The 15,452-nt window shown below is 44.0% G+C and overlaps 1 protein-coding gene across 4 annotated transcripts in view; it reads right to left on the reverse strand.

Annotated features, from left to right (window-relative positions):
• Positions 1 to 4,844, reverse strand: part of FAXDC2 (fatty acid hydroxylase domain containing 2) — a 33,590-nt gene extending 28,746 nt beyond the window's left edge. For 2 of the 4 annotated variants that reach the window (XM_017969117.4, XM_035289305.3), the window contains exon 1: positions 4,709 to 4,844. The gene's annotated coding sequence lies outside the window, so the exon portion shown is untranslated. Of the gene's footprint in view, positions 1 to 4,284; positions 4,567 to 4,708 lie in introns of those variants that run through there. The other 2 variants (XM_078363664.1, XM_078363645.1) reach the window with 1 other exon arrangement.
• Between the last annotated feature and the right edge of the window lie 10,608 nt (positions 4,845 to 15,452).

Raw genomic sequence — 15,452 nt, forward strand, 5'->3', positions numbered from 1 at the left:
CTCACGCCTGTAATCCCAGCATGTTGGGAGGCCGAGGCGGGTGGATCACAAGGTCAAAAGAGCTAGACCATCCTGGTCAACGTGGTGAAACACCGTCTCTACTAAAAATACAAAAAATTAGCTGGGCACGGTGGTGTGTGCCTGTAATCCCAGCTACTCAGGAGGCTGAGGCAGGAGAATTGCCTGAACCCAGGAGGCAGCGGTGAGCCGAGATCGCGCCATTGCACTCCAGCCTGGGTAACAAGAGCGAAACTCCGTCTCAAAAAAAAAAAAGAAAGGGACACAAAAGAATGAGATTGGCCTGTATTAGCCATGAATAGTGAACTAGATTGTGTGTGTGTTTGTGTGTTTTAATGCAAAAGAATGCGTTTTCTCTAAAATTCTAATTATTATTTCAAGAAACATTTATCAGATGCCAGAGACAATGCTAGACACGGGCTAGAAAGATGAATAAGACATGCTTTTTGCCCTATTTTATAAAATCATATAACTTTGATTTTCTAGACAAAGTAGGAAGAGAATGACATACTTATTTGAGAATGGAATGCATTTGGAGGACAGAAAGAAATGAAGTACACTAAAAGCAAAGATTTTTAATACGTTTTTTAAAATTTATTTTTAGAGACAGAGTCTGTTTTGCCCAGGCTGGTCTTGAACTCCTGGGCTTAAGTGATTCACCCACCCCAGCCTCCCAGTGTTGGAATTACAGGTATGAACCACCATGCCTGGCCAAAGACTGTAATCTTTTACAGCAATGAATGGATTCTCCCTTAAAGTGAATTTGATATATATTGTGAGTTTATCATATATATATATATATATTTTAAATTATTATTATTTTTTTGAGACAGGGTTTTACTCTGTCACCCAGGCTGGAGTGCAGCACGTTGGCTCATGCCAATAATCCCATCACTTTGGGAGGCCGAGACGGGTGGATCAACTGCAGTCAGGAGTTGGAGGCCAGTCTGGCCAACATGGTGAAATCCCATCTCTACTAAAAATACATAAATTCACAATTCATTGCAGCCTCGATTTCCTGGTGTCAGTTGTTCCGCTTGCCTCAGCCTCCCTAGTAGCAAATTAGATACTTTTTAGTAGTATGGCTCTGTTTTGTTTGTTTTAGTGTGAACCAAGGATTTTATTTATTTATTTTGTAGAGACAGGGTCTTGCTTTGTCACCCTTACAATGGGTCAATCATAGCTCACTGCAGCCTCAATATTCTACACTCCAGTGATCCTCCCACTTCAGTCCCCTGAGTAGCTGGGACTATAGGTCTGTACCACCACGCCGGCAATTTTTAAAAAAAATTTTTGTAGAGATGGAATCTCCCTATGTTTCCCAGGCTGCTCTTGGACCCCTGGGCTCAAAAAATCTTGGTCTCCCAAAGTGCTGGGATTCCAGGCGTGAGCCACTCTGCTCTGCCTATGTGGTTTTGTTGAAGTCATAAAGTGAGGCTGGAAGGAATACAGACAGTTTAATCTTGAGTTTTGTTTGTCTACAGCCCAATTCTTTCAGATTTTCTTTCTTTTCTTTTCTCTTTTCCTTTCATTTCTTTCCCCTCCCCTCCCCTCTCCTCCCCCTCCCCTCCCCCTCCCCTCCCCTTCCCTCCCTTCCCTTCCCTTTCCTTCCTTCCTTTCTCTTTCTTTCTCTGTCTCTTTATTTTCTTTCTTTCTTTTTTGAGTCTTGCTCTTGTGGCCCAGGCTGGAGTACAATGCATCACCTCGGCTCACTGCAACCTCCACCTCCCAGGTTCAAGTGATTCTTCTGTCTCAGCCTCCCAAGTGGCTGGCATTACAGGTGCCTGCCCCAACCATACCTGGCTAATTTTTTGTATTTTTAGTATAGACAGGGTTTCACCATGTTGGCCAGGCTGGTCTTGAACTCCTGGCCTCAGGTGAACTATCCACCTCGGCCTCCCAAAATGCTGGGATTATAGTGTGAACCTCTGTGCCCAGCCCAGATTTTCTTTCATATTCTTGTTTCCTGGATATTCTGCATGGTTGATGAATGTTCCTATTTTGTAGATATAAATACATCGCCTTTATGTGAATGTGTATTGTTTTGTAAATAACTTGTAAAATTACTGAGACAATTTACTGTTGGTGGGGGGAAGACCTCATATTCATCTGGTCTACCCCTTCCATTTTATAGCTAAGGAGAAAGCCCTTGATAGCAGAAGTGACTTGCTCCAAACTCCACATGGTTTCTGGCAAAATCTAGGGTTCTTAACACTGCCTAGTGCTGTATGTATTTTGGGAATAGCATAAATTCTATTTCATAAGAAATGACACAGGGAAAAGGCAACTGACCCAAAGATTAGAACTCCCCTGAGAGCCTCTGCTCTCAGACTATATGCTAGGAAAAAGCTGAGCAGTCTTCCTCCAGGGCTTGGGAGACTGACCAGTAATGTAATTACACAGCTTACATCCTCTGGTGAAGAGGATTTTGTAGAACTGCTATGACCCAACATCTGTACTTATTTACCTGAGGCTTATATAGAAGAGACAGTGGCCAATATGCATTTAAGAAGATGAAATGCAGTCGGGTGCAGTGGCTTATGTCTGTAATCGCAGTGCTTTGGGAGGTCAAGGTGGGCCGATCACCTGAGGTCAGAAGTTCGAGACCAGCCTGGCTAACATGGTGAAACCCCGTTTCTACTAAAATTACAAAAATTAGCCAGCTGTGGTGGTGCATGCCTGTAATCCCAGCTACTCTGGAGGCTGAGACAAGAAAATCGCTTGAATCTGGGAGGTAGAGGGTACAGTAAGACAAGATCACACCACTGTACTCCAGCCTGGGTGCCAGAGCAAGGCTCTGTCTCCAAAAAAAAAAAGAAAACGACGATGAAATGCTGCTGGGCACGCTGGCTCAAGCCAATAATCCCATCACTTTGGGAGGCCAAGACATGTGGATCAACTGTGGTCAGGAGTTGGAGGCCAGCCTGGCCAACATGATGAAACCCCACCTCTACTAAAAATACATAAATTAGCTGGGTGTGGTGGGGGCACCTGTAATCCCAGCTACTCAGGGGGCTGAGGCAGGAGAATCTCTTGAACCCACGAGGTGGAGGTTGCAGTGAAATCACACCACTGCACTCCAGCTTGGGTGATAGAGCGAGACACTGTCTCAAGAAACAAAACAAGACAAAAAAGGAAGATGAAATACATGAAAGGAAAGGTTAAAAATGAATGTGGCATATATACACCATGGAATATTATGCAGCAATCAGAAATGATGAGTTTGTGTCCTTTGTAGGGACATGGATGAATCTGGAGAACGTCATTCTCAGCAAACTGACACAAGAACAGAAAATGAAATACGGCATATTCTCACTCATAGGCGGGTGATGAAAAATGAGAACACATGGACACAGGGAGGGGAGTACTAAACACTGGGGTCTATTGGGGGAAAAAGGGGAGGGCCAGCGGGGGGTCGGGGAGCTGGGTAGGGATAGCCTGGGGAGAAATGCCAAATGTGGGTGAAGGGGAGAAAGGAAGCAAAACACACTGCCATGTGTGTACCTATGCAACTGTCTTGCATGTTCTGCACATGTACCCCAAAACCTAAAATGCAATACAAAATTTTTTAAAAAAATGATTGTCATGGGCCAGTTTTTAGTAATACCCTTTCACTCCTTTTGCTGCATGGGACCTTGAGTTTACTGTTCTGCTTGACTGCATGTCTATGAGGCCAAGAACCTGCCTGTCTTGTTTACCATGAGATCGACACAAGCCCAAGCCTGGCATGTAGCAGATATTCAAGAAGGATTTGCTGAATAAATAAGAGATACAGGAATCAAAAGCATTGCTTTTTGCCCTCAAAAAGTATCTTAACAGTTGCTATTGAACATTTTAGTGCCTTTACATTATGCTAATTACTTTCCTAAAGTCAGAAGCTGATGCTCAGTGCATTTGTGTTTTAGCAAATTGAATTGAATCTGTCTGACTCAAAGAAATTTACTTGGAATTGTACATGAAACTGATGCAACCCAGAAATCAGCATCTTGTCTTGCTTGCCTTAAGCCCCAAAGGGCCCATAAGGAGCACCCTAAAAGCCACTGTTCTATTGTTCATCTCCATCTACACACCTTACTGTATGCCCTTTGCCCAATAACCTTTGTGGAGTGTTTCCCTAAGTACTGTCAAGCCACTGACAATTTCAAAACTGGAGCCACTGTTGGTAAATCCAAGTATGTTGCATCAAAACAGTTTCAACCTGCTTGTCTAACTCATAGCCCACATATCTATATAGAGATTTTAAAACTGTTGTAATTTGCCCCATACCTTCCAAGTGATGGCAGATTAGCGATGAGAAGCAATTAGGCAGCAGCTGCTTCCCAACAGTCCCTTCCAGTTTGATCTGTCTCTCCTTTGAGTTCTGACTTAGGAGTTCCTCCTTTACATGGTTTTAAATCCAATTACTTGTCCATTACAATCACCAGTCAATTGCTAGAAAAATTAGACTACTGAGGAGGTAATGGTACAAACATAAGCAGAGGATGCAGACATTAATTAGCAAGAGGTAAGGAGGCGACTGCACTACAAAAATGTCCTAGGACACTGTTTGGAGACAAATCTAACCTGTGCCATAAGTAGAGAGGACAGGGTGGTGGCAGAGGGGAAGAGTGTATTTTGCCCTTACTTTAAGTGAACTTGGTTGTGTCCTGACCTTTGCAAACACCACCCCTCCCCTGTAGTTCCCACTCACCTCTGCAGTGGGCTGTGTCCAGGCTCCTCTGAGGTCCTGGTCACAGGTCAAATCTAAGTTCTCCTCCCTTTCAGCCGCTGCTTTGGTGGCTGCTGCTGTGCTGCCAGCTAACCTTGTTTTTGCTCAAGTAGGAGGCAGGCCGTGGTGATCACATTACAGAGCTGCCTACTGGCTTGGGCCAGGCACGTGATGAAAAATGTTTGGGTCTGTGTGGGCTGAAAACAAAACAGCCTTCTTTACAGAGGGCATGTCCTTAAAGCGGAAAGGAAATCTAAGCTCAAGCAGGAGCTTGAAAAAAGTACATTTGGCTAAACTTTGGGCTTCCCTCCCCCGCCCCATCTTTTTCTTTTAAAAAATTTTCTCGAGTGAGACTTTATCTCAAAAAAAAAAACAAAAAAAACAAAAAAACAAACTTCCCTTATGCCTGGCACAGTAGCTCATGCTTGTAATCCCAGCACTTTTGGAGCCTCAGGTGGGTGGATCACGAGGTCAGCAGTTCAAGAACAGCCTGTCCAATATGGTGAAACCCCATTTCTATTAAAAAATATAAAAATTAGCCGGGTGTGGTGGTGCACGCCTGTAATCCCAGCTTCTCAGAAGGCTGAGGCAGGAGAATCACTTGAACCTGGGAGGCTGAGGTTGTAGTGAGTGCACTATAGCCTTGGTGACAGTGAGACTCCCACTCAAAAATAATTTTTTTTCCTCCATCACGTGTAACTTACGAAAATATTGCTGACCCATAGGAATCAGATTCAAGAAAAGATGTGGGTATCAAATAATGGCAGGTAGTACAAGTTGATAAAAAGGTGACAGAGACCAGAAGACCTCATTTTATTTTTTTTCATTGCTTCTCTTCCTGTGAAGGGCAGGCAAGGGAGGAGAGATGCATCAGCTATTGCTAATGAATCTAGATGCAGGAAAGGCATGCCTGTGGAGGGTGAATTTGCACTGTGATTGAAATAGGGGAATTTAGGATACAGGACCCATGACATGAAGTGAGAGAACTTTGGAAAAAGAGCAGCTTTTAAATTTCTAAAAATTGTTTTTATAGGCAAATGTGCAAATGATAAAAAATACAAAAGGGTCAAAAGAATGTACAATGAAAAGTCTTTTTAATTCTCCTCGGTCCCCTTTTTTTCCTCCCAAGAGACACACCCTGTGACCAGGTTTTTGAATATCCTTTCGGAGCTTGCATATGTAAATAGAAACATGTGTAGGTCTCGCGCTCCTTTAGCAATAGCGCCGTAGTATGTTTGTTATATACCTTGCTTGTTCACTTTACATTCAAACATGGAGATTGGCTAGGCATGGTGGTGCTTATGAGTAGTCCCCACTATTTGGGAGGCCAAGGTTGGAGGATCATTTAAGATCAGCCTGGGCCACACAGGAAGACTCCTCTCTAAAATGAAACAAAACAAAACAAAACTCAAAAACTTGGCTGGGCATGGTGGCTCACGCCTGTAATCTCAGCACTTTGAAAAACCAAGGTGGGAGGGTCACTTGAAGCCAGGAGTTTGAGATCAGCCTGGGCAACATAGCAAAACCCCATCTCTATGGAAAAAAAAAAAAAAAAAATAGCAGAGCCTACTGGCACATGTCTGTTATTCCAGCTTCTCAGGAGGTTGAGGTGGGAGGATGTTTTAAGCCCAGGGGTAGGAGGCTGCAGTGAGCTGATTGTACCACTGTCACCTGAGTGACAGAGTGGGACCCTGTCTCTAAAAAAAACAAAAAATGCTGGATGCAGTGGCTCACACCTGTAATCCCAGAAATCTTTGGAAGGCTGAGGCAGGAGGATTTCTTAAGCCAAGAGTTAGAGACCAGCCTGGGCAACATAATGCGGCTCTGTCTCTAAAATAAATAAAATAAAACCATCAACAACAAACCATGGCAACTGCTCCATATAGTACCTTTAAGAGCTGCCATGTTCTGTTTAATGGCTGCCTCCTGTCCCATTGTATAGATGTGTCATACTCTATTTGGCCAATAAAAGACCATGTCTTCCTCATTTTCCTTGCCTAATTCATTGCACAAAGCAAGGGCTCAGTAAAGATTCAATGCTTGCTCACAAATGAATTATGTTTTGTACAACTTGTTCATGTTTTTCCTCATCTTTCCTTTCAGGGCTACTAATTTTTTTTGTCAGTATTCCAGGTATTATATAAGTCTATATTTTCCAGCTGGCCCGGCCTGTCTTGTGCACTGATCAAACCTGTGTTACCAGACTTCCAAGACTCACTTTAGTTTGGCTCTTCTCAGATTATATTATTTCCTATTCCCTCATACTTTCTATTTTTATTTTTATTTTTTTGAGATGGAGTCTCATTCTGTCACCCAGGTTGGAGTATAGCAGCATGACCTTGGCTCACTGCAACCTCTGCCTCCCGTGTTTAAGTGATTCTCCTGCCTCAGCCTCCTGAGTGGCTGGGACTACAGGTGCCCACTACCTCACCTGGCTAAATTTTTTTGTGTATTTTTTTTTTGAGATGGAGTTTCGCTCTTGTTACCCAGGTTGGAGTGCAATGGCTCAATCTCGGCTCACCGCAACCTCCACCTCCTGGGTTCAGGCAATTCTCCTGCCTTAGCCTCCAGAGTAGCTGGGATTACAGGCACGCGCCACCATGCCCAGCTAATTTTTTGCATTTTTAGTAGAGACAATGTTTCACCATGTTGACCAGGATGGTCTCAATCTCTTAACCTGGTGATCCACCCGCCTCGGCCTCCCAAAGTGCTGGGATTACAGGCTTGAGCCACTGTGCCCGGCCTTTTTTTTTTTTTTTTTGTATTTTTAGAAGAGACAGAGTTTCACCATGTTGGCCAGGCTGATCTCGAGCTCCTGACCTCAGACGATCTGCGTGCCTTGGCCTCCCAAAGTGTTTTGATTACAGGTGTGAGTCACTGTACCTGGCCTATTTTTAAAAATTTCTTTTTTTTTGAGACAGAGTCTCACTCTTTCGCCAGGTGCCAGGCTGGAGTGCAGTGGTGTGATCTTGGCTCACTGCAACCTCCGCCTCCCAGCTTCAAGCAATTCTCCTGACAGCCTCCCGAGTAGCTGGGACTACAGGCGCATGCCACCACGTCCAGCTAATTTTTTTATTTTAGTAGAGACACGGTTTCACTATGTTGGCCAGGATGGTCTCAATCTCTTGACCTCGTGATCTGCCCGCCTCTGCCTCCCAAAGAGCTAGGATTACAGGCATGAGTTAAAAATTTCTTGAGCCAGAGGGTCTCACTCTGGTACCCAGGCTGGAGTGGAGTAGCTCAGTCATGGCTCATTGCAGTCTCAAAGTTCTGGGCTCAAGTGATCCTCCTGCCTCAGCCTCCAAAGCAGTTGGACTACAGGCACACACCACCATGCCCCACTAATTAAAAAAATTTTTTTTTAGAGACAGAGTCTGGCTATGTTGCTCAGGCTGGTCTCAAACTCTTTTTTTTTTTTGGGGGCGGGGAGGAAGGCAGGAAGGGAGGGAAGAAGGACGGTAGGGAGGAAGGAAGGAATGAAGGAAGGAAGGAAGGAAGGGAGGATGCGGGGAGGGAGGGAAGAAGGATGGTAGGGAGGAAGGAAGGGATGAAGGAAGGAAGGAAGGAAGGGAGGAAGCGGGGAGGGAGGGAGGGAAGGGAAGGAAGGAAATCAAGCAATGAGAGAGACATTGCCGACCTGGATCTAGAGGTTTACAAGTTGATTTCTTTTTTTTTGAGAGAAGGAAAGAAAAAAAAATAAGTAAAGGAGAGGAAGAAAGAGGAAGAGAAAGAGGGAGAGTAAATGGAAATATTGCTTTATTTTGAAAAAAATTGAGTATTAATAATGGCCAATCAATGTTTCATTTAAACTTATGGGTAGGTGTGATGTGGTATTGACAAGAATGTATATTTTGTGTATTTGAAGTGGAGAGCTCTATGAATATTTATTAAGTTTACTTGTTCCAGATCTGAGTTCAAGTCCTTGATATCCTTATTAATTTTCTGTCTCATTGAATCTAAGTCTCGTATCTGGGTGTTAGGATCGTTAGCTCTTGTTGTTGCATTGATCCTTTTACCACTATATCTTTGTTGCTTTAAAATCTATTTTCTCCGATACGAGAATTGCAACTCCTGCTTTTTATTTATTTATTACTTATTTTTGCTCTCCATTTGGTTGGTAAATCTTTCTCCATCCCTTTGTTTTGAGTCTTTGTGTATCCTTGCATGTGAAACAGGTCTGGATGTAAAATGCCATTGGGTTTTGGCTGTGTCTTTTGATTGGGGGATTTAGTCAGTTTAAATTTAGGGTTGCTGCCATTTGATGTTGACTGGCTGTTTTATCCATTCGTTGGTGTAAATTCTTCTTTATGTTGGTGCTCTTTACTTTTTGGTGTATTTTTAGAAAGGCTAATACTGGTTGTTTCTTTCTGTGTGTAATGCTTCTTTCAGAAGCTCTTGTAAAGCAGGCCTGGTGGTAATAAAATCTCTGAGTTCTTGCTTGTTCATAAAAGATTTTATTTTTCCTTCAGTTGTGAAGCTTAGTTTGGCTGGATATGAAATTCTGGGCTGAAGGTTCTGTTCTTTGAGAATGTTGAATATTGGCCCCCACTCTCTTCTGGCTTGTAGAGTTTCTGCTGAGAGATCTGCTGTAAGTCTGATAAGCTTGCCTTTGTGGGTTATCCGACCTTTCTCTCTGGCTGCCCTTAGTATTTTCTCCTTCGTTTCAACCCTGGTGAATCTAACCATTATGTGCCTTGGGGTTGCTCTTCTTGAGGAATATCTTTGTGGTGTTCTCTGTATTACCTGGGGTTGAATTTTGACCTGCTTTGCTAGTTTAGGAAAATTTTCCTGAATAATATCCTGAAGGGTATTTTCCAGCTTGGATTCATTCTCTCCGTCGCATTCAGGTACACCTATCAAACGTAAATTTGGTCTTTTCACATAGTCCTACATTTCTTGGAGACTTTGCTCATTCCTTTTTATCCTTTTTTCTCTGATCTTTTCTTCACGTTTTATTTCATTAAGTTGGACTTTGACCTCTGATATTCCTTCTTCTGCTTGAACAATTCGAGTGTTTAAACCTGTGCATACTTCTCGGAGTTCCTGTATTGTATTCTTTAGTTCCATTAATTCACTCATACTCCGCTCTAAGTTGTCTATTCTCAACAGGATTTCATCAAACCTTTTTTCAAAGTTCCTAGTTTCTTTACGTTGGGCTACAACATGGTCTTTTAACTCACTGAAGTTTCTTATTATCCATTCCTTGAAGAGTGATTCTGTCATTGGGATGTGCTCGTTCTCCATCAAGCCTTGTTCCATTGTTGATGTGGAACTGTGATCATCTTTAGAGGGAGAGGCGTTCTGATTTTGAGTATTCTCAGCTTTTTTACGCTGGTTTCTTCCCGTCATTGTAAATTTATCCTCCTGTCGTTTTTGAAATTACCAACTTTCAGATTAGGTCTCTTGAGTGGACGTCCAGGTTGTTAGTTCCCAGGGCCAGAGCAGCGGCGTTAAAACTGATGGTGCTTTTCTGCCCAGGATTCTCCTGTCGGGCTTCCTTCTTGTGTCGGTAGTAGGCGACTCTGCCTTCCCGGGGCTCCAAACCTCGGTCAGAAGGGGAACCGGTCCTGTTTACTCTGCGCCGAGCGCTCCCGCGCCTAGGTGCCGGCCGCTGCTGGGCTCTGGTGTCCTGCTGGGGACCCGGGCTGCCGCGCCAAGGTGCCGGCGGAACCGCTGCACCGGCCACGAGAGTCGCACTGGCCACCTGTGTGTTTCCTCCACTGGGGGATCTCCTGCTCCGTGAGCGACCAGAATTTGTCTGAAAGTGTGGCGTCCTCTAGTTCTCCGCGCCTTCCCTGAGAGCTGCAATCCCGGGATGTTAGCGATCGGCCATCTTGGATCGTTTCCCCTCAAACTCTTTACTCAAGCAGTCCTCCCGCCTTAGTCTCCCAAAGTGCTGGATTACAGGTATGATGGACTCTGTCTGGCCTCCTTCCTACTTTCTAATGCCGAGCATGACTATCATGTGCAAACCTTTATTGTTCACTTACTATGATGTGGAGAAACTTTTTTTCCTATTTCCTATTTTCTCAATGTTCATATCTTTGCTTATGCTAATCCTCTCACCCAGAATTTCCTTCCTGTTCCTGTCCAGTATTCTGCCTCCAGTTCTTCTCTTTCTCTCTCTCTTTTCTCCCTCTCTCCTTCTCTCTCTTTAAGAGATGGGGTGTTGCTATGTTGTCCAGCCTGATCCCAAAATCCTGGCCTTAAGTGATCCTCCTGCCACAGCCTCCCAAAGTGCATTTGCCTACCAGAGTGCTAAGAATACAGGTGTGAGCCATTGTGCCCAGTCTAGTTCTTTTCTTCTTGAACTTTTTTAGCTTAAGTGGTCAACACTCCCTGGAGTAGCAGGTATTCTTTCCCTGTAATCATTTCATATAGGGTCTTTATGTATTTCCACGGCAGTAATAACTCTGGCACTAATAACACTGGTCTTCAGTAAATATTTGATTGCTGGGCAAGCCTTATAGAGAAGAGATTCTCTCTAGAAAGAAGCTCTCCAGTCTTCCTGAGTTTTTTCTCCATCCTACAGAGTCTGGCTCTGTAGCTTAGGCTGGAGTGCAATGGCACAATCTCAGCCCACTGCAACCTCTGCCTCCTGGGTTCAAGAGATACTCCCGCCTCAGCCTCCTGAGTAGCTGGGATTACAGGCGCCCACCATGTTGGCTAGGCTGGTTTTGAACTCCTAACTTCAGGTGATCTGCCCTTCTCAGCCTCCCAAAGTGCTGGGATTACAGGTGTGAGCCACTGAGCCCAGCCTCTCCATCCTACCTTTAGGGAATTGCTCAGCTTTCTTATTTCAAGGCTGTGTAAGACAGCACTTCTGGTTGATCTTCAGGAGAGACCTTAAGAGCCTGGAGATACCTTAAGGAGAGAGGGGAGACCTTAAGAGCCTGGGAGAATGCAGGTCTAAGGTCAAACAGTACCGCCACCCACCAGCTGTGTGACCTCTGCCTCTCTGAGCCTCAGTTTCCTCATCTGTAAAATGAGTGAAGTGGCTTAATAGATCTCTTAGGCCCCTCCAAGTTCTAACATCTGATGATCTGGGAATGAGATTTAGAATCTTATTTATCAATTTCTTTGGAATTTCTTATCCCCCACCCCAAACACACATCTGGATGGAAACTTCAGAGAAATTCTGAAGCCTTTGGGGTCCCACTGCTCCTAGGACATTATGGAATGTTACAGAAGTTCATAAGAAGATTTTCTATGTTGGTCATATAAAAAAAATTAGGTTTTTGAGATTTGGCTGTAACATCAGAGACTATGGGTCTGTTGCATGCACACAGAGCACGGAAGAGGGTGTTTTAGAACTGCCTAGAGAACCCCAAAGGATAAGTTTTACTCTTACCTGTATTAGTGTCCTTATCTGCTCTCTTTCCATTGGCCTAAATTTACATCTGCTTAGCTATGTATAGGCAAAGATCAACTTTCTTCTTTCTTTTTTTTTTTGAGATGGAGTTTCGCTGTTCTTACCCAGACTGGAGTGCAATGGCGCAATCTTGGCTCACTGCAACCTCCGCCTTCTGGGTTCAAGCAATTCTCCTGCCTCAGCCTCCCAAGTAGCTGGGACTACAGGTGCACACCACCATGCCCAGCTAATTTTTGTATTTTTAGTAGAGACGGGGGTTTCACCTTGTTGACCAGGATGGTCTCGATCTCTTGACCTCATGATTCACCCGCCTCGGCCTCCCAAAGTGCTGGGATTAGAGGCGTGAGCCACCGCGCCCGGCCCAACTTTCTTCTTTGTAAAGTAATGAGTGTTCAGTTAGGAGCCTTGAACATTTTCACAATGAAAGTAATCCAAGGATGTAGTGGTAACTCATTCTCAGTCAGAATCACCTAGTAAAATTATCTAAATTGTCACCTAGTATTTCCATAGGCCACATATTTACTATGCCTAGGAGACACTAGCTATCTTATCAAATTTAGTGTAATTTTTTTTTTAAAAGGCCAGGTGCAGTGGCTTACACCTGTAATCCCAGCACTTTGGGAAGCTGAGATGGACGGATCACAAGGTCAGGAGTTCAAGACCAGCCTGGTCAACATGGTGAAACCCTGTCTCTACTAAAAATACAAAAATTAGCTGGGTGTGGTGGCGAGCACTGTCTGAGCCACTTGGGAGCCTGAGGCAGGAGAATTCCTTGAACCTGGGAGGTGAAGTTTATAGTGAGCCGAGACAGTGCCACTGCACTCCAGCCTGGGTGACAGAGCTAGACTCTGACTCAAAAAAAAAAAAAGTCTCTGCCTTTATTCTATGTTCATTGAAGTCAAAGTAATCTCTTTTTTTTTTTTTCTGACTGCCTTGGCCTCCCAAAGTGCTGGGATTACAAGTGTGAGCCACCACAATGGCACAATCTCAGCCCACTGCAATCTCCGCAGATGGCTTCAGAAACCTGAAATCATTAGAGATCAGAAAGATTTTTTGGTTATAATCAAAATTATACTCAAATGCTTAGTCATGAAACATGAGCCTTGATCTATATTTAGGGGAATTTGATGATCTGTTGATAATCTCTAAGAGCCAGAAGATTTTTCTATTATGTAGGAAAAGCAGGGACAACATAATTTCAAAAGCATGAAGTTAATCTCAACTGAAAAAAAATGAAAGAAATAGGCCAGGTGCGGTGGCTCATGCCTGTAATCCCAGCACTTTGGGAGGCCTAGGTGGGCAGATCACTTGAGGTCAGGAGTTTGAGACCAGCCTAGCCAACATGGTAAAATCTTGTCTCTACCAAAAAATACAAAAATTAGCCGGCATGGTGGCCTACGCCTATAGTCCCTGCTACGCGGGAGGCTGAGGCACAAGAATTGCTTGAACCTGGGAGGCGGAGGTTGCAGTGAGCCAAGATCGAATCACTGTACTCCAGCCTAGGTGACAGGGTGAAACCGTCTCAAAAAAGAAAAAAGAAATAAAGCCAATTGGGTGCATTGTTCAGTTGAACTTAAATACTATAAAAGATAGCATTATACAAAGTGACAGACATTGCCTATGCCTCAGGGGAGAAAAAACTTTAAAAATGCAATCAATTGACAGGCATCTAGGTGTGTCAGGTTTATGAGATGTGGGCACAGAGGGTGACATTGTGGAACTAACTTGAAGGCATTTACCTTCCTCCCCATTTAAAAAATATTTCAACCCAAATGTATATTTTAGACTTCATCTTCCTAGACAGACATATTATACTTTTTTTTTTTTTTTCATGTTTTTTGAGATCAAGATTTCGCTCTGCCATCCAGGCAGCAGTGCAGTGGTGTAATACTGCAACATACACCTCCCGGGTTCAAGTGATTCTCCTGCCTCAGCCTCTTGAGTAGCTGGGACTATAGGCCCGGGCCACCATGCCTGGCTAATTTTTTGTATTTTTGGTAGAGACGGGATTTCATCGTGTTAGCCAGGATGGTCTTGATCTCTGACCTCGTGAACTGCCTGCCTCGGCCTCCCAAAGGGTAGGATTACAGGCGTGAGCCACCACGCCCGGCCAACATATTATACTTTTAAGAAATGCATCCTATTACATTTACATGGAATAGGAATAATGGGAAGGTTTGATTGGCCTTCCTGTTATCAGACATCAGCTGTGTGGTTCTTAAGGGGTCCCATTTTATAACTAGTGTTTCTCAATTTTCTTAAACTTATACTCTCCCAACTGAGATTTGTTCGCACCTTTCTATAGTTTGCAGCTCAAAAACAATAGGGGCCAGGAGCAGGGGCATGCACCTGTAATCCCAGGTACTCAGGAGACCGAGTGAGGAGGATTACTTGAGCCTCTGTGTCCAGGGATTCAAGACAGCCTGGACAGCGTTTCAAGACCCTCATCTCAAATAGCAATGGAGTTTTCTTCTCAAATATGAAATGATATCACTGAATATATTCTTTTCCAACTACCCTCTCATTCATTTGGGGCTTGCTTCTGACTGGGAAGCAGTGACTTCTGGAAAATTAGTCTAATTTTGCAATATCCATGAGTACAGCATCATAACCATTGTTAAAACGGAACACTCCAACCCCTCCTAAAATACAATCCATCTGTGTTTGCTTTATATTTATCTTCAATAATTTGAGAAACGAACACCCACTTCTGGGTGAGGGGTGGTGCTGGGGCTGGAGACGGTGTTTCCTCTTTGTTTCAGCGCACACCCCAGGCCCAGTGCCACAGGAAAAAACAAAATTCCAAGAAAGGATTGGGGAGGCCGCTTTTCATGTGACTACTGCCTGCCTGTCAGCGCCACCCTCTCCTAATTACAATTGGGTGAAAGCACGATAGAAACCCACAGAACTGACTGGTGGAAGGGGGAAGCTTGTGTTCTCCATCAGCGTGTTCCTCAACCTAATCACTGGTTCGACTGTTTTAGAGAAAGCAAACTGAGACATCCTATTTATTGAACGCTCTTTTATATCTTTCTTGGTGCGGGATGTTTTTCCAATTAACTATTTAATCTTCACAAGCCCATTCGTATTCTTATTTAGTAGATAAGGAGCTAGACACTCATTTGGAGGGGAGAAGAGGCGGACCAGAGTTCAGAAAGCTCATTTGATGCTCTTAACCCTGGAGGCTGTAGCTAGGAGTTCACCTCCCTGGAGAATAGCTTTTCGGAATCCTGTTTGAAATTGCCGCTCACGGCCAGTTGGCTTTCAGCCTAGGAACAGGAAGGAGGATTTTGGAGAATCCCCTGAGGGGGAAATGTTTAAAAGTGCAAAGTGAATAATAGTAGGAACCTCTCT

Source organism: Callithrix jacchus, chromosome 2, assembly GCF_049354715.1.
Source record: "Callithrix jacchus isolate 240 chromosome 2, calJac240_pri, whole genome shotgun sequence".
Classification (NCBI taxonomy): domain Eukaryota; kingdom Metazoa; phylum Chordata; class Mammalia; order Primates; family Cebidae; genus Callithrix; species Callithrix jacchus.